General features: G+C 36.8%; 1 long non-coding RNA gene across 1 annotated transcript; it reads right to left on the reverse strand.

Moving 5' to 3' along the window:
- Positions 1-2294: 2294 nt before the first annotated feature.
- On the reverse strand, positions 2295-19828 carry LOC128581961 (uncharacterized). The gene is made up of 4 exons (XR_008378953.1): positions 19691-19828; positions 16690-16767; positions 3994-4048; positions 2295-3184 (listed from the first exon to the last, which is right to left on the reverse strand). It is a non-coding gene; the product is annotated as an uncharacterized LOC128581961 (long non-coding RNA).
- Positions 19829-23488: the final 3660 nt, after the last annotated feature.

Consider the following 23488-nt stretch of genomic DNA (forward strand, 5'->3'; position numbering starts at 1 on the left):
TAAAAAATAAAAATAAAAAGGATTAAAAACAGCCGATAGTATTATTTTAATTTAAATGATTGTGTTTTTATTTCTAATATAATACCAGGAAAGGTGGTTTACAATTAGCTTTTCTCTCTTTTTTGATTTGTAAATCCCACCTCTCATATTACCTCCTCATTTACACTTTTAAAAATTTTATGATGCCCATATTCTTTTATTACCTGTTAGGTAAATCAGTGGACCAGATTTTACGAACATTTTCTAGTGCATTGCCCTTGAGAAATGAAGCTTATTATTTATCCCAAATAAATAAATACCATGTAAAGTTGTAATGGTAAATTTCAAACAACCTGAGCGGCCAACTAATATAATCTGATCTGCAAGGTTATACCGTACATTTTCTAAAAGATTTTACATTCCTGCATGCAAAAAAAATGAGTATATGTTAATATTACTCAAAAACACATAGTATTTGGAAAACTAAAAGATCCACTATAGTTTCTATTAAATTATTTGACAAATAATTTTCCTATTATGATCCTTGTATTTAACATCAATTTGAGTAAGAGGCAAATACCCAAACCAGCCTGAACAATGAGAATTAGAAACAGGGACAATACATATACTTCTTTTATGAGTGAGTCTTAAAATTTTGATTTAGGTCAGATAAATTAAATTACTTTGGCCTGTGCTGCCTTTCTCCCACCACAGCAATATTGTTCCCTAGAGTCTATTTTCTACTGCCATATATATGATTTGCAATGATGATATTCAAATACTTTGTGTACCATTTTTCCCCTCTAAGCCATCTACAGTAGTGATATGAGGCACAGAAAGATTAAAAAAAAAATCCTCCTTAAATATGAATCTTCATTAATTTATTTGTGAATGTTCTGAAGTTCTATACTATAATTTAAGCAAACTTTAAAAATCTTAGCAAAATTTATCTTAGCAAAAAAATAAAGTTTATTTCTGTGATCTTTGAAAATTAATGTGAATTTTTTATTTTCATGGTGGTGATGCAAAGCCTAGTCACTAGTCACACCCTGGATGAAGGTGAGCACATTTGCACAGTGCCCAGCTCTTTGATTACTGGAGCACTCTGCTTAATACACTGCCTCCACAAGTTTTGTTTGTATTGTGAATTCTGAGCACCTATTACAGGAGGTTTTAGTGAATGATTGAGTGTACAACAAACTTGGACACTGGCAGTAATTTCCAAATTAATGAAACTAATACTGATACTAAAAACATGTACAGATTGTTCACTTATGTTTTATTTAAACAGCAAGATTAGCATCTTAAGTGAACCTTTTTTATGGAAGGGTGGGAAGAGATGGAAACATTGTCGTTCAGCAGACACTTCAAAAGGTCCAGACATGAGTGGCTGTGGTGGTTTATGCTTATAATCCTAGCACTCTAGGAGGCTGAAGCAGGAGGATCACTTTAGGTCAGGAGTTGGAGACCAGGGTACCCTGGTGTTGTGGTGGATACCTATAGTCCCAGGTATTTGGGAGGCTGAGGCAGGACAATTGCTTGACCCCAGGAATTTGATGTTGCTGTGAGCTAGGCTGAGGCCAAGCACTCTGGCTTGGGCAACAGAGCGAAACTCTCCAAAAAAAAGAAGAAGAAGGAAAAGTGGGGAAAACTCAACTACTTCTGTCACTTTTTTACTCAGAATTACCTTACAACTAATTACTTGCTAATGACTCTAAAAGCTAGCATTCTTGTATGGTGCTGATTGACATAGTTGTGACTAGGAGTTGTTGCTGACATGACAAAACTCTAACTCCTTTTAAATCACAGGGAGCATTAAAACCATGTTAAAACTGAAAACCATGTTAAGTTTCTTAAAGACAACAATACCAATCAGTTTGTTATGATGTTTATTTTCTACATGTAAAAAGTATAATTTTTGATATTTTTACATCATTGGGTGGGATCTTTCAACAGAAAAAGACATGATTTATTGCCTTTCTGGGTGAAAGTAATCTGTGATAACTCAAGAATTTCTGTATAGGAAACAGTTATGAAAGAGGAACTAGTGGATAGAGGTTGAAGCCATCTTATCCAGCAAATAATACTTTGATTATATTCTCATGCATAGGCGGGGGTGATGGAGAATGTGGGGAGGTCACTAAATCTCTAAATCACTTTTCTCTCAATTATCCACTGGCTCCAACTATACACAGTGGACTAAAATGCTTAGTAAAAAGTCACAGCTCAAACCAGAGTATAAGATCTGTGAAAATTGCAATTCCTGGCTACACATACCCATCTGGACTGTTGTGGGAAGACGAGGCCTAGTGGAGAGATGCAACACCCAAACACTGTATTTAAGAGGAAGAGGGCTTTATTCAGCTGGTGGATCTACAGCAAATCTAAAAATCTCAAATGGCCATGCTCCCCCACTGGCTTGGTCTTTCCCTTTTTTATACTCCAGTGAAAAAGTTCCAACCCACAGGTACCATTCTCATTGGTCAATTTGAATCAAGCTGAAGAAGCTGTTCCAGCTCCCACAGAACTACAGAATTTCACAGAAGAAGAAATTTCCAGGTCCCAGAGTGTTAAGTCCACAAATTCCCGAGAGCCTAGTCACCGTGGGGAGGACCCCACAGGTGTATCCTTGGGGTCTCCTTGAGAAGACCTCTGTTCTCCTAGACCTCACCCTTCCTGGTATCCTCTCTCAGGATCACATAATACAAGAAGAGGTGGAAAGTCTTTTAACCTCCATCTTCCTAGAAATATTTCCAATCAGTATCTTTTTGCAAGGCCATTGTCAGGTTTGTTCCTTACATGGTATAATTACAAATCTTCCAATGTGGTCAAAATTTAAATGAGTTACTAATTTGATAAAGGACCCATAAACACCCCATTTCATCAAAGTTATACACAAATCAATAGCTAATGTCATATTCTTTGGTGGTACTAGATGCGCTTATAACACTCATTTTGCATTTCAACTATAATGACTTAGTAGCTCAAAATGTCTAAGTCAAATTACAGATGTGAAAAAAAGAAATTTCTTGGTGAATCTTTCCAGTTATCTTAAAGACCCATGAGAAATTTTTGGTTTATACAACTAATTTACAATAGGTTTGTGTTTATCTTTAAAAATCTTAGGCCTGCTTTCTTGGGAACTGGTTCTAGCTGGATGTTCACATGGAGGTACTTTCTTCGGAGGTGTTCTTCACAAGAATGCCTGGGAAGGAGAGAGAAAATCAGGACTGGTCAAAGAAGACGTTGTGATGTAGTTTCCTTAAGGCCACTAAATTTCCAACAGAAAATTCAAGAGAAGTTGGTTTTTCAGGGTCCTAAGTTGATACAGGAAGGTCCCACATTGTAGTATCTTTCATGTACAATTCATTAAAGATGAGGCCTCTAGATAAGGGACAGTGCATTAGAAAAGGCCCTTCACCATGGCCCAGGACAAATCTTGGAGGGTAACTCAGCTGTACATCAGCCAGCCGCACTGCCAGCAACAGAGCCCAGCAGTGCCTCAGTCTGGAGCAGGGTCTGTGTGAAGCTACACAACATTTACATTGTTCTTCCATATAAATCTGAAGTCATTCATCTTGTGATAATGAGAACCCACCGATTCCTACTTTCTAACACATGCCAGGCATTCACATGTGTATGGCCGTCAATATATTCAGAATTCAGTGTATTATTGACTGCAATACAAATGTATCTTGGATATCTGTGAAGTTTATACGTGTTTTTTATTGACAGAATGGACTGTTGAGCATCATTAATTTCTCATTAAAGATCTTTGCAATATAGATATTTGACACAGCACACATTTAGAAAATAGACAAAATCTATATCAATGCAACTGTCACAGATGAAAAGAAAGGACTTTCCTTTGGTACTTCCACTTTCCATCAGCAACTGTTTAGGGCTCAGAAGAAGGAGACTCTATGAACAGGTCACAAGCTCTGTCCTGACATAAACTCTATCTGCAACTATGTGTGGTGTCAAGTCTATACTATCTCTCAGCCCATCTCTTACCATAACTTGCCAGCAGTTCCTCAGCATCCCAATTTCATCTCTTGAAATTCATTCTCTGCATAAAAGCCAGTAAAAATGTAATGAAAATGCAAATCTGACTACCTCATTCCACTGCTTAAGATCCTCCATGGCTCCCCAATGCCCTATGAATATATTCCAAGGTCTGTGTCATACTCTGCAATGTGCTTCCTGATCTGGCCCCTACTTGCTTTTCTCAATTTCCCTCGTAACATCAACCACCAAGTTCCTGAGATCAGGCAACAATGGCTACCAATCTGTTTGTGTAAAATAACAATCTTTTTCACTTAGAGCTTTGAACTCTTAAGTTCTCTATACTTTTATTCTCTTCCCTCTGAGTCTTAGCATTTGATGCTCTCTCCTTCTTTAATTATGCCATCCAAACACACTACACATTGCTCTCCCTTCCTTCTTAGGCTTTTCCTGGACCCGCACACACCTCCCTCCACTGGACCAACTTCACTCCATAACCTCGTCATCACAACAGTCCATGATGATCTTGTTTATGAATTTGACAACATGCATATTGTCTATCACTTTCAGGAGAATGTACACCACATGTTTTGTTCCTCCAATTTTCAGCAATCTGCAGCTTCTATTCCAAACAGTACTTAATAGATATGGAAGGCATGTGGGGTGAAAACATGTGAAAGTATGAGACTTGGAAGTTAGCCAAAGACTAGACTAAGAAAAATGTGCTAGGCTACGCTCAATGAAAAGCACTGTCAGAATTTTAGGAGTATGTTCCTGAGGCAGGAGAAAGATGTGATTCATTTTCTTCTTCGGATGCAACATTTTACTTGTAACATGAATTTTATTTCATTCATAAATTTATTTAAATGGTAATTAGTAGAGTGTCTTCTGATTGGTAATTAACTAATATTACCTATGCTTTAAAAACACATTAGGGCAATCTTTACAAAAACATTTTTATGTGCTTGAAATATATTTAGAAAAGTATTTTGATTCTGGCAAGAATCATAAGAGTAAACTATTTAACACAGTAAACTTTCCAAGCCCTGCTAGATTCTTGTCCCCTTTAATTTTCTCCACAGCACTTTTCCTGATTACATCTGTGTATTTATTTATCTGTTAAGTACATGACTACACAGGGCAAATTTTCCTTGTATTCTCCTTTATCTCTGTCCCTAGAATAAGTCTGGGTAAATAGGAAGTGTTTTGCAAATATCTGTCAAATTAATGAATGAATAGATCTCTTAATCTAGGAAGTTCAAATATATGGGAGGTGCTACTTCCCAATGAAGCTGAATAAATGAGATCTCTTACTCACTACAGTTCTTTCAGTCTGAAAAGTTCATAAAATTAATCTTTAATTCATTGTATTTATGTATTCAAAATGACTGCCTAATCCAAGGGGTCCGTCACTTACTGCCAAGTGATAAAACTCTTTTGCAATCTGTTCTACTTCATGTAAATAATGAACTTCTAATTGTTACTTGGTAATGCCTGCAGTGATGTTCATTATTTGCTATACACCTTCCTTGTTATCACACTTCAGTGAATTTTACTTTTTTAGTGGGGTTATATGTGCTCTTTGAAAGGAAAAAAGCATTCTACATATCTATACACACACACAGTGGGGGGGGTGTCTTTTTAATTTGTTATTCTACTACCAGTACCTAGAATAATAACTAGTACCCATACAGTTATTCAATAAACATCTGTTGAATTAATCAATTATCAGAATTTATACTTACCCAAAGGAAATGAAGAATTTTTACTGGAGAAATACATATTTATGTAACTATTTGTCAGTTAAATTTTATTTTTACCGTGAATTTTGCTAAACATATTAGGGAGGAAAGAGCACTCTATGGGGAGTCAGGGTTGTATTTCTAGTTCAGGACCTTCCTTATGTGACATGTGCAAATCCTTTAAGCTCTGTGGGATACCGTTTCCCAAATTATCAAAAGAATGAAAGCAGTCACTTGAATCATTAAAGTTTCTTTTTATATCTAAATTATATGTTTTCTTAAACTCATACCAGTAAAATCCATTTTCACATACATCTGTTTGTAGACAGGATTTGTGACCAGTGTATATTTTTGTCTCTTTTCAAGTATTGTCAATGACGCCATGTTTCTCAAGAATTCAAAGCCATTTCCTTCAATTCCCCTTTCTTTTTTGTCTCCAGTCAGAACTACATAGCACCTCTCTAATTACATAATTAAGGAATAATAACTGTAATGAAGTTATTAATCCTGAGAATTAATAACTATGTGGGAAGAATAGATGATTTGACTTATAACCGAGAAGACTTACACATTTGCGTGCTTCTGGGTAAAGCAAGAATCAGGTAAAACTAGCCAAGCCACTTCAAACAACTGCTTGGAAGTCCAGTGTCACATGGATATTGTGTTGGATAATGTATTTTCACCTAATTTTAGCAGAGAATTTTGAGGCAGTTCATGCTCTCTGTTACCCATTGGATTGGTTATGTTACTTAGCAACATTGTATTCACTATGGAATTAGTAACATCTTTGAAAGTGCGATGGAATGTTTCATACATTATAATTTAATACCATTTAAGCTATTAAAGATTCCATTAAAGAAGAGTTGTCAATAGAAAATTATATCCTTTATCATTGTTTATCTAGGAAAAAAATCTAACAAAAGAACCAGGACATAAAATAAGAGTCTTTTACTTCTATATATTGAATAAAAAATAATTAAGATTTTAATCTTTTTTATCTCCATGATGTGATCTATGAGCTTAGGCTAAGAGGCATCTTAACTACATTCTTTAGTACAGAGGGCGTGGTAAGATCAAATAGTTATGTAATTGCTTCTGTGAGGCTGCCTGTTATATTCCAAACTCCTTAGACATAAAAACATTTCTCTCTAATTCATGGCCCATTTGTGGCCCTAAAAAAAAATCTCTGCTTCCTTTTTAGCCTCCTGTAACTGTAGGTATTAGAATTATTTAAGTGGACCATTTCCAGTTATTTACCTATAAAACCATAATTTTGTGTAGGGACCCTTCCTAGAACCCATGACAATGTGGAAGTGAAGTCATCAGAAGATCCAAAATACAGGTGAATCTAAGAGAGTCATGGCAGTCTAATTCCTTCTGCCAGTACATTAGTTTATGAAAAGTCATTGGATACACATTTGACACCCTAACCCGACTTTGGGGGCATTTACCGAAAAGATAAGAAGTCATTTTATCAAAAAGACACCTGCACTAGAATGTTTATTGCAGCTCAATTCACAGTGCAAAGATGTGGATCAACACAAGTGCCCATCAACTTATGAGTGGGTTAACAAAATGTGAAATTTGTACACTACAGAATACTACCCAGCCACGAGGAGGAAGATGTAATGCTTTTTGCAGCAATTTGGATAGAACTGGAGACCATTATATTAAGGGAAGTACCTAAAGCATGGAAAAGCAAACAACAGATGCACTCACTAATAAACTGGAACTAACTGAAGAGGATACATATGCTTAGAGAGAAGCAAAACTTACTGGAAACCAAACAGGAAAGAGAGGGGAGAAGGAGATGGGCAAAAACCAAAGTAACAGGCACAGTGAACACTATCTGGGTGAGGGACACACTTATAACCACGACTCAGGCAACACAAAAGTGATCCCTGTAACCAAAAGTTTTGTGATCCCATAATACTTTTAAATTTAAATTTTTTAAGTTATTTGGAATTGTACTCCTAAAGATTATACAATATGATATAATTGTTTTCTTAATGCATAACCATCTTCAAATCTCAATTGATTTATAATTAACTTTGGAAATAGAACAATAAAGTAAAACCCACTGTACTAATATTTCATTTTAAAAAATATATGCCTATTTGATAACACCACATACAAGTAGTTGGTAGTTCAAGTAATGTTAAAGAGAATTGTCCTATTACAGGGACAAGTTAATTGGCTGATTTATTTACTTCATAAACCTCAATATAGTTATAAAAATACCACTTAACTACTTTTGGAGTGCTTGTTATTTAAGGTAAACAAACATAGTGCTTGAGAAGCAAATTCAGTACATCAAATTTGTAAATGCATTTTATATGTCTCACATATTAAGAACATGACTTTAAGAAAACAATAACTTTGCCAAATTGCATTATTTATTTTAAAAATGAATAAATCTCTGAGTTATCATTGGTGTGAAAAAAGGTATCCATGTGAGCAAAATAAATATTAAATGTTTTAGCAGAGTGGGTTTTGAACAGAGACTTGACTATAGTGGAAGACATAGCGCAGGGGAGAGATAGCCCTAGCATAAGCAATAGTAGGTCCAAAGCCCTAAGGCAAGAACATTCCAGCCTGCTGGATGTGAGCAAATGTGATTCCTAGAACTCCTGTGGCCATCTGGGGGCCTAAAAGAAAAGAGCTTAGACTCCAACATCAATGTGAGGCAGAAGCAGAGTCCTGTCATACTCTCTCCATTCTAATTCTTGTAGATAGTGTAAAAACTCCCTTTTCCATTAAGTTAAAAAATATATATATTATTTTTATTTCAAAATATCAATTAGGGGGATGTACATGTTTTTGTTACGCAGATATAATGTCTAATGCTTAGGTCAGGGCTTCTGACGTGTCCACCACCTGAATAGCGATCATTGTGACCAGTGAGTAAGTTTGTATCCCAGGCCTGTCCTCTCTTGTCCTTTCTATCACTTATATCTCTCTGTGCCAGTTACCACCCCTCTCTTAACTCCCACTTAATGAGTACGGTATTCAGTTTTCCATTCTTGAAATATTTTACTCGGGATAATGGAATTCAGTTCACTCCACATTGCTGCAGATGAAATTAATTTATTCTTGCTGAATTACTCCATGATATGTGTGTGTGTGTGTGTGTGCACGCGCACATAAGTATGTATGTATACACACCAAAGGGCCCTTAGGTTGATTACACTTCTTTGTAATTGTGAGTTGTAGAACAATAAAGATTTGAATGCAAGTTATCTTTTTGATAATATGACTTCATTTCTTTTGTGTAGGATAGCTGGATCCAATGGTAAGTCTATATTTGTTTCTCTGAGAAATCTCCAATACTCTTCACCATAAAGTTCATGCTACTGTACAATCTAACCAACAGTGTATAAATGTTTTCTCTCTCTGGATCGATGCCATCATCTATTGTTTGTTGACTTTTTAATATATCCATTCTGATAGGAATAAGGTGGTATCTCATTGTAATTTTAGTTTGCATTTCCCTGATAATTAGTGATGTTGAGCATTTTTTCATGTTTGTTGTCCATTTGGCTATCTGCTTTTGACAAACCTCTCTTCCTGTCATTTGCCCACAGTTTGATGAGGTTGTTTATTTTTTTGCTTATTTTCTTGAGTTATTTGTAGATTCTAGATATAAGTCCTTTGTCAGGTGTACAGTTTGTCAATATTTTTTCACATTCTGTAGGTTGTCTATTCACTCTATTGATTATTCCTTTGTTGTACAGAGATTTTTAATCTAAATGAGTTCCACTAATTTATTTTTTGTTGTTATATTTGCCTATGAGATCTTAACCATAAAATCTTTTCATAGACCCATGTCAAAAAGTTTTCCTAAAAAAAAAAAATTAAAATAAAAGTTTTCCTACATCTTCTTCTAAAATTTGTGTGATTTTGCATCATACATTTATGTTTTTAATGTAGCTTGAATCAAATTGTGTTCAGCAAGAGATAAGGATTCTGCACGTTTTCCCAGAACCATTTATTGAATAGGTTTCCCCAGTGTATATTGTCATCTGCTTTGTTGAAGATCAGTTTGTTGTCGGAAGATGGTTTTATTTCTGTGTTCACTATTTTATTCCATTGGTCCCTGTATTTATTTTTATGCCAATACCACGCTGTTTTTGTTACAATAGTCTTGTAGTATAATTTGAAGTCAGGTAATGTGATGCCTCCAGATTTGTTCTTTTTAGTTAATATTGCTTTGGCTATTTTTTCTCTTTTTTTGTTATAAATAAAGCATAGAATTATTTTGTCTACATTTGTGAAACATTGAAATGATATTTTTAGGTGGATTGTATTAAATGTATAAGTTGGGCAGTCTGGACACTTTAGATTGATTCCACCAATCCAGAAGTGGTGGATGTTTTTCCATTTGTTTCTGTAATACGTGACTTTTTAAATCAGTATTTTGTATTTCTCCTGGCCTTTAACCTCATTTGTTAATTCTATTCCTATGTATTTTATTTTCTTCGTAGCTATTGTGAATCATTTTGAGTCCTTGATTTGACTCTCCACTTGACGGCTATTAGTATATAGAGATGCTGCTGATTTGTGTACATCAATTTTACAACCTTGCACTTTGCTGAATTTATCCTTTTAAGTAGTCATTTGGTGGAGTATTTACAGTTTTCTAGATACAAGACCATATCATCAGCAAACAGGGATAGTTTGACCTCTTATTTCCTAAGTTAGATGACCTCTTTTCCCTCACATACTGAAAACTATTCCACATATCAACACTAAAACTCAACATGAACAGTCTGAATTCCACACTTAAAAGACACAGATTTGCTGAATGAATGCAAAATTACAACTACATATTTGCTATCTCTAAGAAACACACATAAACCACAAGGACTCACATAGACTCAAGGTAATGGGAAGGAAAATAGACTCCATGAAAACAGAATCCAAAAGCAAGCAGGTATAACCATTGTCATATCAGGTAAAATAGTCTTTAAATCAACAGTGGTATAAAAAGACAAAAATAGTCACCATACTAGTAAAGGGAACAATTCAGCAAAACAATGGGACTGTTGTTTAAATACTTATGCACCTAACACAAGCCTTCTAAGTTTCATAAAGCAAGTTATTCTAGAACTAAGAAAATAGCAAGATCTTAATAGTTAGGGGCTTCAACACCCCACTGACACAACTAGACAGATCACTGGAGCAGAAAATGAATAGAGAAACACTGGACTTAACCAGGACTCAAATGGACCTAGCAGACATTTACAAAAGATTCTACTCCCCAAATACTGAATATATATTCTTCTCTTGATCCCACAAATCAAGTCTCAGAAAATGTTTTAAAAATAGAAATTACACCATGTATCTTCTCAGACTACAGTGGAATAAAAATAGAAATCAATTGTAAAAAAAAAAAAAAAAAAGGAATTAAATCTATTCCAAGTCATGGAAATTAAACACCCTGATGCTAAGTGATCCTTCGGTCTGTGATGAAATTAAGATGGAAATCAAAATATTCCTTAAACCTAATGACAAAGGTGACATAAATTTCAAAATTCACAGGACACTGGAAAAGCAGACATAAAGGGAAAGTACATAGAGTTAGGCACCTATATCAAAAAGACAGAAAGATCAGAATTAACAACTTAATGTCACATCAAGGAACTAGTAAAAGAACAAAACAAACCCAAATCCAGTATAAAAAGAGAAATAACAAAGTTCAGAGCAGAACTAAATAGAACGGAAACCAAAAAATAATACAAAGGATCAATGAAACAAGAAGTTAGTTCTTTGAAAAGATAAACAAAATTGATAGATCATTAGTCCAATTAACCAGAAATAGAAAAGACTCAAATAAACTTCATCAGAAATGACAAAAGAGACATTACAATTTATACTATGGGAAATGCAAAATATCACACATGAATATTGTGAAAACCTCCATTAACACAAATGCAAAAAATTGGAGGAAATGGATTAATTCCTAGAAATATACAACCTCCCAAGCCTGAATCAGGAAGAAATAGAAATCCTGAACTGATCAATAACAAGCAGAGAGATCAAAGCAGTAAATGAAAAGTCTTCTGACGATTAAAAGCCCCTGAACAGATGGATTCACAGCCAGATTCTACCAGAACTACAAAGTGCTAATACTATCCTAAGAAAACCAATCCATAGCATCCAGAGGAGTGACTCCTCCCTAACTCACTGTATGAAGCCAATATTACCCCAATACCAAAGCCAAGAAGGACACAACAAATAAAGGAAGCAATAGACCAATATACTTTATGAACATAGATGCACATAAGTTCAACAAAGCAAACTAGCAAACTGAACTCAACAGCACATGAAAAAGATAATACACCTGGGTCAAGTGAGTTGATTACAGTGATCTAAGGATGGTTTAACATTCGCAAATCAATAAACACAATTCACCACATAAACAGAATTGCAAAAAAGTATCCTATAAATTCCAGCATGGTAAAAGCCTTAACAAACTAGGCATAGAAGAAACATACCTTCAAATTATAAAAGCCATACATGAAAAATCCATAGTAGATAATAGTGAACGGAGAAAAGCGTTCCCCCTCAGAACTGAAATAAGACAGGGTGCCCACTGTCACCACTACTACTCTATGTGATATTGGAAGTCCTAGGCAGAACAAATTCCCTTATTCTTTAAAACCCATTTGAGTTTATTTCACTTATAGCTAAAATACCCTAAATACTTCAAGTGCTTATTGATATTCTTTTTATCTTCTTCCAATTGCCAAACAAGGACAAGATGATCTTTACCAGATAGAGCAGCTAAAGGACTTTATTTTCAAGAAGATTTCCTTTTGCAGGTTAAGATATTTTGTCTGAAGTTACAACATAATGATTTATATATGCTTTCCATGCCAGTTTTATGCACATTGAAAGTCTCACCATGAAGCTCTTCTACTTTGATTAGGGAGAAGGAAACTGAGACAGAGAGGTTAAATTACCTGGACTCAACAGCAGGTTTTTCAAGGGCCAAACTTGTTGCTATTTTCATTATATTTGGTTTTAAGAACTAGTCTTTGGCATAAACCCACAGGCCAGCTAAAATTTTGCAATCATAAATTGAAAGGAATGAATCTCTAAAAGGGAACTTTTGGCAAGCTAATAAAAAAATAGTTAAGTGGACCAGCTTTCTTTATGAAGCTCTTAAAAATAATCAGTAGCTTCATCTATTCAAAATCTTGACCTTGCATTAGAAGAGCTGGCAGCTTGGGGGAAGTTGAAAGAGTGTCTATCATTTGGTAGCTGAGCATTGAGATTCAGTTTTTGGATCACTAAGGCATTGTAGAGAATAATATGTGTACATACCTTCTACTATACACCTGGCACATAATAGCAGCTATGTACATGATAACAATTCTTTATTTGAATAAGAGTAAGAATGAGTAGTCCTTTAAAAACTTCAGAAGAATCAGAATCATGAGGGGAATTATATTTTTAGAACATTCATTAACTTATTACCTACTGCCTCAACATTGCATAGGAAAGTTAAAATCTTAACACATGTATTTTTTATTAATACAGTATGCTTAAAACATGCCTTCCTCTCTGTTTTTATATTATCTGTCTCACCTAGACCTCTGTCATCCGCTGGCCAATTCTGACCAATAACAACTGTTATTATAGCATAGTATAATAAAAATAAAATGAAGGATTTTATGAAAAGTTTGAACATGATATCAGAAATGAAAATTTAGAATTTAGATGAGTTAAAAGGTAAAATTTATAAAAGTCTACAGAGATGATAACCCAAGCATTCCAAATGATAAGTATTAAGACATTAAAGATCTTAGGAAAATCAATTAAACTCACAAATTTTAATAAAAATGAATATACAGATAAAGTCAAAATAAAGTAAAGCATTCTATTATATCACATTATCATTATTTTTGTGGAAAATGTCAATTATCTATTCATTCTTTAAAAAGAAAATAGTGTCAATTATTTTCCCATCGTGCTAAATATAAAATGAAATAATTTTTTTGTCAATTTCAGCATGTTAATAATTCAAGTTTTTCCCAATTTCATATGAAAATCGGCTTCCTTTGAAAATGGTTTCACTTTAAGCACCCTTTGTTTTCATTAAGTTATCTTCTCATAATAGAACTTCTCATTAGCCTGATAGGCTAATTCTCAGATTACAAGAGAAGACGACATGTTAGAGAAAAAATGCATTAACTGGGCGGCAAATTAATAATGGAAAGTTCAGAGCCTAGGAGGGTCACAACCACCATTTCACTACACTGGCCCTTTCTACTGCTTACAGGGGAGTAGACGCTGTGGAAAGGCTCTGGACAGTTTCCTCACTCCAGCTGTCCCTCTGCACAGGGGCTTTATTCAACAACCCAGGAAACATATGCTGAGCATTTGCAGAAACAGGACAGGATCTGTTAACACTGTCGGGTGCAAAACAGGTAAAGATCCTCATGGAGCTTATTTTAGAGTAGGAGAGACACACGGTAAAATGACATATAAGTTAGTTATACACTCGCTATGTTTGCTATGTACATCAATAAAAAGAAAGCAGATTGGGAGCATATAAAATATTAGGTAGGTTTTGATAAGAAATTTTAGAATCAAGTTAAAAAAATCTCTATGAATGGCTTTGGAACCGAATCTGAAAAAAAGAATAGGTGTTAACCAAGAAGGTGTTCTCAGAGAAAGCATCCAGGCAGAGAAAACAGCAGGTGCAGAGGCCTAGCAGTGAGTGAGCGTGCGCTGAAGCAGGTGCAGAGGCCTAGCAGTGAGTGAGCGGGCTCTGAGCTGCTGAAGCAGGTGCAGAGGCCTAGCAGTGAGTGAGCGTGCGCTGAAGCAGGTGCAGAGGCCTAGCAGTGAGTGAGCGGGCTCTGAGCTGCTGAAGCAGCTGTGCAGAGTGGCCGGCAGTGCCTGGGAGGTGCAACTGAGACGTGGCAGGCAGCCGGTCAGCCCACCCTGCTTCCTTTTCTGCCATATAGGCACGACAAAGGTGCTCTCTCTCTAGGATGCCTATAAATATTTCATGAGATAATTCTTTTTTTTTTTTTTTTGTAGTTTTGGCCGGGGCCGTGTTTGAACCCGCCACCATCAGTATATGGGGGCCTGTGCCCTACTCCTTTGAGTCACAGGTGCTGCCCAGGAGATAATTCTTAAAAAATACTTAGCCAGGTGCGGTGGCTCAGGTGTGTAATCCTAGCAGTCTGGGAGGCTGAGGCAGGTGGATTGCTTTAGCTCATGAGTTCCAGACCAACCTGAGAAAGAGCGGACCCCCATTTCTAAAAAATAGCCCAGCGTGTGGCAGGAGCCTATAAGTCGCAGCTCCCTGGGAGGCTGAGGCAGGAGGATAGCTTGAGCCCAAAAGTTTGAGGTTGCTTTCAGCTGTGATACCACAGTACTCTACACACGGTAACAAAGTGAGACTATGTCTTAAAAAAAAACAATACTTAGTACAGCCGTGGCGTATAGTAAGTGCTTAAAATGTTATGCTACTGTTTGACATTTCACAAAAAAAGAGGCAAAGGGCTATTCATCTCTGATATTACCACAATTGGAATCATTTAACTGACTCCCTTAGCTTTGGCTCCATAACCACTAGGAAACCCTGGGATTGTAATTTCATTTTCTGTGTGGTTTTGCCTACAGTGGGGAGAATACGGCAGTCATACTAAGGTAGGAGTTTCAGATTAGAGGACAGTGACAGTTCCCATGCTAATCTAACAAAAGTTTAACTTTGGCACTGTAGACTAATAATGTGACTTCACCCATGAGGAATAGAACTACTTTGATTCATTTCACTTGCAAAATTCAGTTTCTAATTCAGATCACCAGACTTTCTACCAGAGAAAATTCCCTGAAGTAATTCAACTCAATGAAGCAGCCTGGAGGAAAGCTGGCAAGATTCTCCTGGCAATATCAGCTCATCTCTCTCTGTACTGAAATTTTTGAAGCACCTGACCACAAGTATTTACCTCGATACTGTCACATAGATCATCTCCTGTCACTTTCTACATATTATTTGTGAGTAAGCAAAATAGCTGCTATTACCACTATTTTATAAATGCAGAACTAAATATAGAGACTTGAAGAGATGGATCTGAGTCTAGAGCAAAGATATTCAGCCTCCTCATCATTATGTTGTTTTTTCTACTGTTGGAAACTGAGAAACTTGAGATCTAGTTCCAGATTTTCCACCACCAGATATGTGATCTTGAAATCACCTTCCTTTTTGAGTTTCCCAGACATGGGACTAAATGAGTTATAATATTTATAATATAAAGATCCTAGAATTCTAAGGTAATACTAAAATGAAAAAGATAATAAAACATTTGAGGAAGAAATTTAACTAGACCAGGAATAGCAAAAGAATATAAATATATGTTACGTGCGAATAGGAATATCTCTGCCATCTATATATGTTGGAAGTTGAATGAGATGGGAAGAAGAGGGTAACACAGGCCCTGGACATTTATATTAGCAAAATTATCTCAGATCCATTGACAACTACTGCTTATTTTATCTATTTTTTCCTTGGCATTATCTCGTGAAAAGAAAAAAAAAATGTTAACAAAACTAATACTTTCTAAACAAAGGGAAATTCAACAAAAGCCTCTCTGCATCTTCCAAAATTAACTATGATTAAAAATGTGTTCTGGGTTTTTCCATTATATTTGTTATAAAGTAAATCAGGCAAATTTTTGAATTCATAACTATAATATTGTTGTCTTCATGAGATCCCACCAAGAAACCCACAATGGTGTGTTCGTGCTTCAGACTCCTGCCTATTACGTCTTGGTTCACTGGTTTGTGTTTGTATTGGACATTTTGAAGAGGTCTTGAGGGTTTTTGCAGTCCAAGTCCCCTAGCAATTTTCCACCCTGTCATCTTAAAAGGGAGCTGTGCTGCATCACACAAAATAAACTTCACCAGTGCAGTGAACTGGCAGGAAAAAGGAGGGCAGTCAGCTCACCTCCAAAGAGGCAGAATCTGTCCTGGGAAGTCACCTTCCTGGTTTTCTTCGTTTTCCTAATGCAGCCACACCAGCCATCTGAATACAACAGAGATTTCTGAGAAGCTACCATTTCCCTGCTCCTCACTACACTGATACTCCAGTTAAATGTGTGCATTTAGGGCAAGAGAACTAAAACAATCACAAATTAATTGCACCAGCTTCAAGCTGGCAGAAAACCTCTGAGGTATCTTACGCATTAAATTGTCATTTCTCATAGCAAGTTTAGCAGTACACCAAAACTCCAGTTAAGACCCTGTTACAGGAATAGGGTGATACTACTAGGGAAAGATGATTACTTATTTATTAAAGAATATATGTTTATCTATCTATCCATAAAGAAGTCTGTCATTTTGTAGCAGACCTTTAGTTATATACCAGGGACAGAGTGACTTGCATTGGTTATTTACTGGTAGAATGCTGAGAGCATAAAAGAATGTGATTTGCTCCACTATAGACAATGACAGAATTTATGCCTGTTTGTGCTGGCATTTGGAAATGTCCTCCCTTCCCTTCCTAGGATACAAGATTCACTAAAGCATCATCTAAGGATTCCTGACTTTGAATAACTGACAGATTTAAAATATTCATATAATAAATGAGATATGGAAACTATAGAAACTAAATTAGTCACATCACTATATTCCAGTTCCCTGTCAATTTCTGTGGATTTCTGAGAATGTAACCTTTAATTTTGCCACAACTTAAATTCTTACACATTATTCCAATGTTTTTACCGCAACTGAATATCCATAAATGTCATTATACCTGGAACTCTTTATTGCTCCACTTACTGTTAAAATAACTGAAAGCTATTTTCCCCTGAATTTTCTTTGAAATGAGTTACTATTAAATTTAAATAAATGAGAACACATATAGATGCAGTAAAGTAGATTAAATAAATTTGACTCACTTAATAATTTCATTTGTTTTTCACAGAAGCAAATAAGATAATACAAAACCATAAAACAAAAATATCATGTGAAGACGGGAAAACAAGAGAAGGTGAAGGAAATGGCATTTACCAAAGTGTGTATGTAGTTATAGAAGATATAAGTGATTAAAATATGAATGATGGGATCAAATGCGTGTAACTTGGATAACAGGGAGACTGGATATGCTGTGGTGGTGATAATTCAGACACCTGCATTTAAATCTTAAATAGATTTAGAATTACAAAAAGGACAGATTCCACTTGCTTCTTAGTCCCCATGATTGATAGAACTCAACTAAAGTAGCACTTGGTGCCACCTCGTTTCCTCTCTAGAGTGAAAACATCAAGTGATGTGTCCACTGGAAATGCCATTAGAAAAAAAGGGGAATAGAATCCTGGATTTTATCATATCTGTACATTTAGCGTTGGTGAAGTTTATGTGAGATGTGTAATTATTTGGTTACTGAATATCATAACTCTTTGGATTTCAATATTTAACTCAATCTCTTTGGGCCAAGAGAAGAAAAATTATTTTTTATATTAATATTTCCTAAATGTTTTGAAATTGAGCTCTATTTTTGTTTATTAGTTTATCTCTTTCTCTGAGAATAACTGACTTATAAAGCTTATTAAGAAAACTCAGTGACCCCCCCTTCTTTCCTCTCTCTTCTTTTCTCTCCTCCTTGGTGCTGCTTTGCAGCATCCCTCCCTCGCCAATAAAAATCTTTCATACAAAAAAAAAAAAGAAAACTCAGTGAATTACACATATTTGTTTTGAATATTTGAAATTTTTTAGATGTGTCAGGAATCATAAAACTAGGATTAGGATTCACAGTCTTATTACTCTGAGATATTTAAAAATATTTATAACAAGGATAAAAAGCTAACTCTGTTCTATTGGATTATCACCCAAAGAGTTTCTTGTTTTCCATTGCAGATATGTTTGTAAGCCACTAGGTATTTACTTCTAGACTGTAGGCTTTGCTGGGGAGATTTGGACTACTGAGATAAAATGATCCCTGATTTTTCTGTCATTAAAAGCTTCTATTCACTAACCACAAGCCTCAAGGGAATGAAATCAACTAAAGAGAAATATGTTCTACAAAGGGAGCTTTAGCTCATGTTCTGGTCACTTAGACAGGATTTAATGCCACCATTGATTTACACGATGTGTTGTAGTTAAGATAGTAATTGCTACATTCCAGTTTATAGTATCTCTAGTACCTCTGATGGATGTTCTTTTAAAACACCACTGTACATGAATAAGGCATTGGGCCATTGCTGCTTTTGTTGTATTTTACTTTTTAACACAATATTATTTTCTAAAGAGAATTCAAGTATTTTTCCCTGGGATTTTAATAATCCAAATCCTTCTACAGAATCAAATCGTAGACTGACTGAACATTTACATTCTAAATGTGGTTTGAACCTGGTATATATCAAGAGCTATGTATGTCACTGGGGAGTCAAGAGGGAATGAGACACAAATTCTGTCCTTCAAGGGATCACAGTCTCTTTAATATAAGTACGGGTAAGTAACCGTGTGGTTACATTATAGTGTGATAATAGCACATTAAGTGCAGTGTGTTATGGAAGAATGAACGGGGCACCAGAAAGAGTGATGAATGAATCACGGAGACTTCTGAGGGATTTATTGACAGGAGTGGTAACTAAGAGGAAAGGAGAGTGAAGAATATTCACGACAGACGGAAGGGCATATTCAAAGGCACAGACGGAACAAAGAGTGTGGAATCACAGGTTGTTCAGTGGTAGGAGCCTACAGCATGGTGAGGAAGTGCCATTCGATGAGGATGGACAGCGTGAAGGGACCAAGATCTTAAAAGTCACATTTATACTGAGGGTGGTGGGGAACTGCTAAAGGATTTTGTATTAGACACCACGGCAGAACTGTTTGAGCCAACTTATCTCTGGGACCCTGGGCCATTTTTTCCCCCATCCCAGCTGCTACTACAGAAATCAATTCTGCAGGGGTTCAGGATAATTTTTCACAAGGACAAACAAACATACCCAGTTTCAAGCCTTTCCTGAGTGTTCTGGCCTTACACACCAGAGCTCCCCTGTGGCATTTGAAGCAAGACACTTCATAGGACTGTCCTGGTGCTTGGCACATACTCCCCAGGGCTGTGTGGAGGTCCAGTCCCATCCTGAACAGACCAGAGCAGAAATAGACATGTCATTCTATATGTCTAAATACGCTTGTGTTAACAATTGAAAGCCAATCTAACAAGTTCTTAAATGAAATTTGTGTCATCATCCTACCTTCATAGCAATCTAAAGGGCCAATTTGAGAGTAAAATTCTCAGACTTTTTGTAGTTTCATATAAGTAGCAGCTATTGTTCTCTGTCACAAATTACTCCACAATCTAGCAGTTCAAAACAATAAGCATATGTTATCCCCAAGTCTCTCTGAATGAGAAATTCTGAAACAGCTTGGCTCAGTGGTTGTGTCTCCGGGTCCTTCATGAGGTTGTAGTTAAGGTTTCAGCCACAGCCGTCATCTTCTAAAATCTGGACTGGGCCTGGAAGATTCACTTGCAAGAGGGCTCACCCTAACACTGTTACCAGAATGCATCAGTCTCTGCCGATTTGGGGGGAGAGGAGAGAAATCACCTCTTTGCCATAAAGATATCTCCATAGAACTTGAGTTTTCTTATAATGTGATGGCTGGCTTCACCAGATCTAAAATATGGGCATGAAAAAAAGGTATATTTTATTTATTAATCTTAAAAGTCACACACCATCATTTCTACCACATTCTACAGATTTGTAGTGAGTAACTAAATTCAGGACACAGCGAAACAGAGGGGAATCAGGCTCGACCTTTTAATTGGAGATACATGTATATTATGTGATTTATGGATTTCTGAACTTTGAACCCCACAGAATAAAAACATGGCAGACTCTTTCCTCAGGTCAGGAGTCCACTCACATTCTCTGTCTCCCACCAGCTCAGTCACACACCATAACTGGCCTTGGTAGGTCTGACAGAGAGGAAAGAGGTGGCAAGGAAGTAGCTAAGGATGGAGTGAGGAATTGAGCAGTAGCTAGGAACCAAAACTTCAGGCTAGGGACTGTTCCAGTGGGAACTCACAGTGAGGAGCTCTTGGTGACTTTACACTGAACTAGAGCTCATTACCATACAATTAACATTGAAGATTTCAACTCTGGACTCTCCAGGAAGGTTTGGGGATAATAAGGAGTTGGTTATGTAACTACAACCTGTCAATTACCCTATTGGGTGAGAAGGGACAGTCAGTCCCTCCAGGGAAAAGCAGAATGAAGTAGTGAGCACAGAAAAGACAGTGTGTGCTCAGACTTTAGTGTCTTTTCTCCACTCATGGGGAAGGAGCTGTTTCATCCTTTGAGATGTATTCTTGCTGAACTTCACTTCTGTTCTGCAGTAAGTATGTATACATGAGATTGCCTTCTGTCTGTGATCACTCCCTTGTCGGCTGGGCACCAGGGCTTATTCTTTGCCACGGGGAGTCAAGAACCAGACCTATCATTTGGTGCCAAAATCTGAGACCTCTTTTGAGTTGGGGAACCTCTTATTAATTTCAGTAAGGTAAGATAATGGACTGAGGTGTGGCTGCTTTGTGTGTTTGTTGCAATGTCTTTGTGGTGTCCTGTTTCACTGTGTTTGATCCCTATGCTCGCAGAATCTGTTTTCCTCCCCTCTCTCCATCCAATAGATTATACCCCCCTGTGTATCCCCAGCTTCCCAATTTGGTAGTGCATCCCAGCTTCTCTACCCACTGATTGGAAAAGCTGTGCTCTCTGTGTTGAAACGTTTGTTTCATTATTCTCTCTTCCTTTAGCCCTTCCCTTTCCTTCCCTTCCCTTCCTTCCCTTCCCTTCCCTTCCCTACCTTACCTTACCTTACCTTACCTTACCTTCTCCTCTCTTCTCCTCTCCTCTCTTCTCTTCTCTCCTTTTCTCCCAGCTGGAGGGTTTGGCCATTCTTGCTTTGCTAGCTTCGTTGGAGGAAGGAAGAAGAAGGTGAACACCTCATTCCTGTTTGTTGTTTCCCAGGCCTAGGTCTGGGAGAGAGCAACCTGAATACATTTGAAAAAAAAAAAAAAACAACCTTACTTTCTGCCTGGCTTATGGCTAGAAATTGGAGGAACATATAATTGGATCTGTACTTTTGGATTTTGATAAGTAAACTAGTCTTTGATATTATTGGTTTGTTAAGAACTACCAGATCTTCTGAGTTATTGGCAAAAATGCTCATGTGTTTAATGTTGGAGGTCTTATTCATGTAAATATCTGGTTTTCATAGGTTATAGAATAACAAATTGCATAAATATAAGTAAAACAGATGTTTATAATGTAAAACTCAAAATTTCTTGCTTCACTGAAATATAAAGTGAAGTAGGAATGTAAATTCTGGTCAATGCATATAGTTCTGTAAATGGGGTGGGTGGACCAAGGAATAGGATGTGTTATGAAAAATTCATAAAACATGCACTTGTTGAGAGAATATATGTATATACATATATTCTCTCAACATATATATAATATATATTATATTCTCTCAACATATATATAATATACATGTATATATATTATATATATATACACACACCACTTAATTCTGTCTAATTCAGAGGTGGATTCAAAGTATGAATTTGGAAGAAAACGACAAAAATGACAAAATAAAAAACAAGGCTGCCACAGTTTCTGGCATCGGATAGGCATTCCTTTCCTTACTTCCCCTTCATACCCACCTTTCCAGGCCTTCCTGTCCTGAGAGTCCCTCCTGAGAGAGAAGATGGACAAAATAGGCATCCAGGGGTAGGGATCTCCCCATGTCTGCCACAAGACATGGGGACAAAGGCAACTGACTGCAGAGTGGATGGACTGTGGCACCCCACAGTCAGGAATGGCACAGTGGCCCTGGTCTGTGGGAAGCCGAGGAGGTATGGGCAGGGCCTCACGAAACTGCCCTTATCCTCATATAACAGAGCAGTGGGTGTAGGGGCTCACAAAGCCACCACCAATTGGCCTGTTCCACCAGTAGAATGGATGGCTGGTCTGGCAGGAAGGAAGCCCACTGTCTCTCTGTGTTCTGTCATGGAAATAAATTGTGAGCCATAGAAGGGCTCAGTCTCAACCAATTGCCCCCTGGGATGTATGTTAAATGTTACAACATTGGAAAACCCTTGGACTCAACAGTTTGGGCAGAAGGAAACTGATGTTTTTCTGCAACATAGCTTGATCCCAATACCAGCTGCCAGATGGAGAATCATGCCCAAGCATGGGAGCCTTAACCCAAGCACAGTCCTACAACTAGACTTCCTTTATAGAAGGGAGGTAAATTGGTCAGAGGTTCCCTGTGTCCAGGCTTTTGTTTATCTGAGAGATAATCTCCAACATTGCAAATCTTACATGGAAAATTGCTGGCTAACGAGGACAGTAAAAGGTCTGGGTGCCTGATTGACTGTGGGCAAACCTCAAACATTAGAGCAGGGATCAGGTGAAGACAAAGGGACTGTGGCTGTTACTTCTGCCCCAGAGGGAGAACACGTGGTTTGTTCCCTCCTCAGGACAGCCTTCATCTGTTTGGGGAGCATTACAGAAGTTGCTCACAGACAAAAGTTTGGAACCTCCAAACATACCGGTCCAGTATGGCAGTGACCTACTTATCTGTACCTCTTCTTATAAGAACTCTATTATAAGCACCAAAACAATTCTGGAGCTCCTGGAGAAGGAAGGGTTTAGGATTTCTAGGGAAAGGTCTCAATTATACAGTTCAGAGGGAATTACAAGTCTAGGACAAAAAAGGAGTCCAGTCCCTCGAGT

The sequence above is a fragment of the Nycticebus coucang genome, chromosome 3 (assembly GCF_027406575.1).
Source record: "Nycticebus coucang isolate mNycCou1 chromosome 3, mNycCou1.pri, whole genome shotgun sequence".
NCBI lineage: Eukaryota > Metazoa > Chordata > Mammalia > Primates > Lorisidae > Nycticebus > Nycticebus coucang.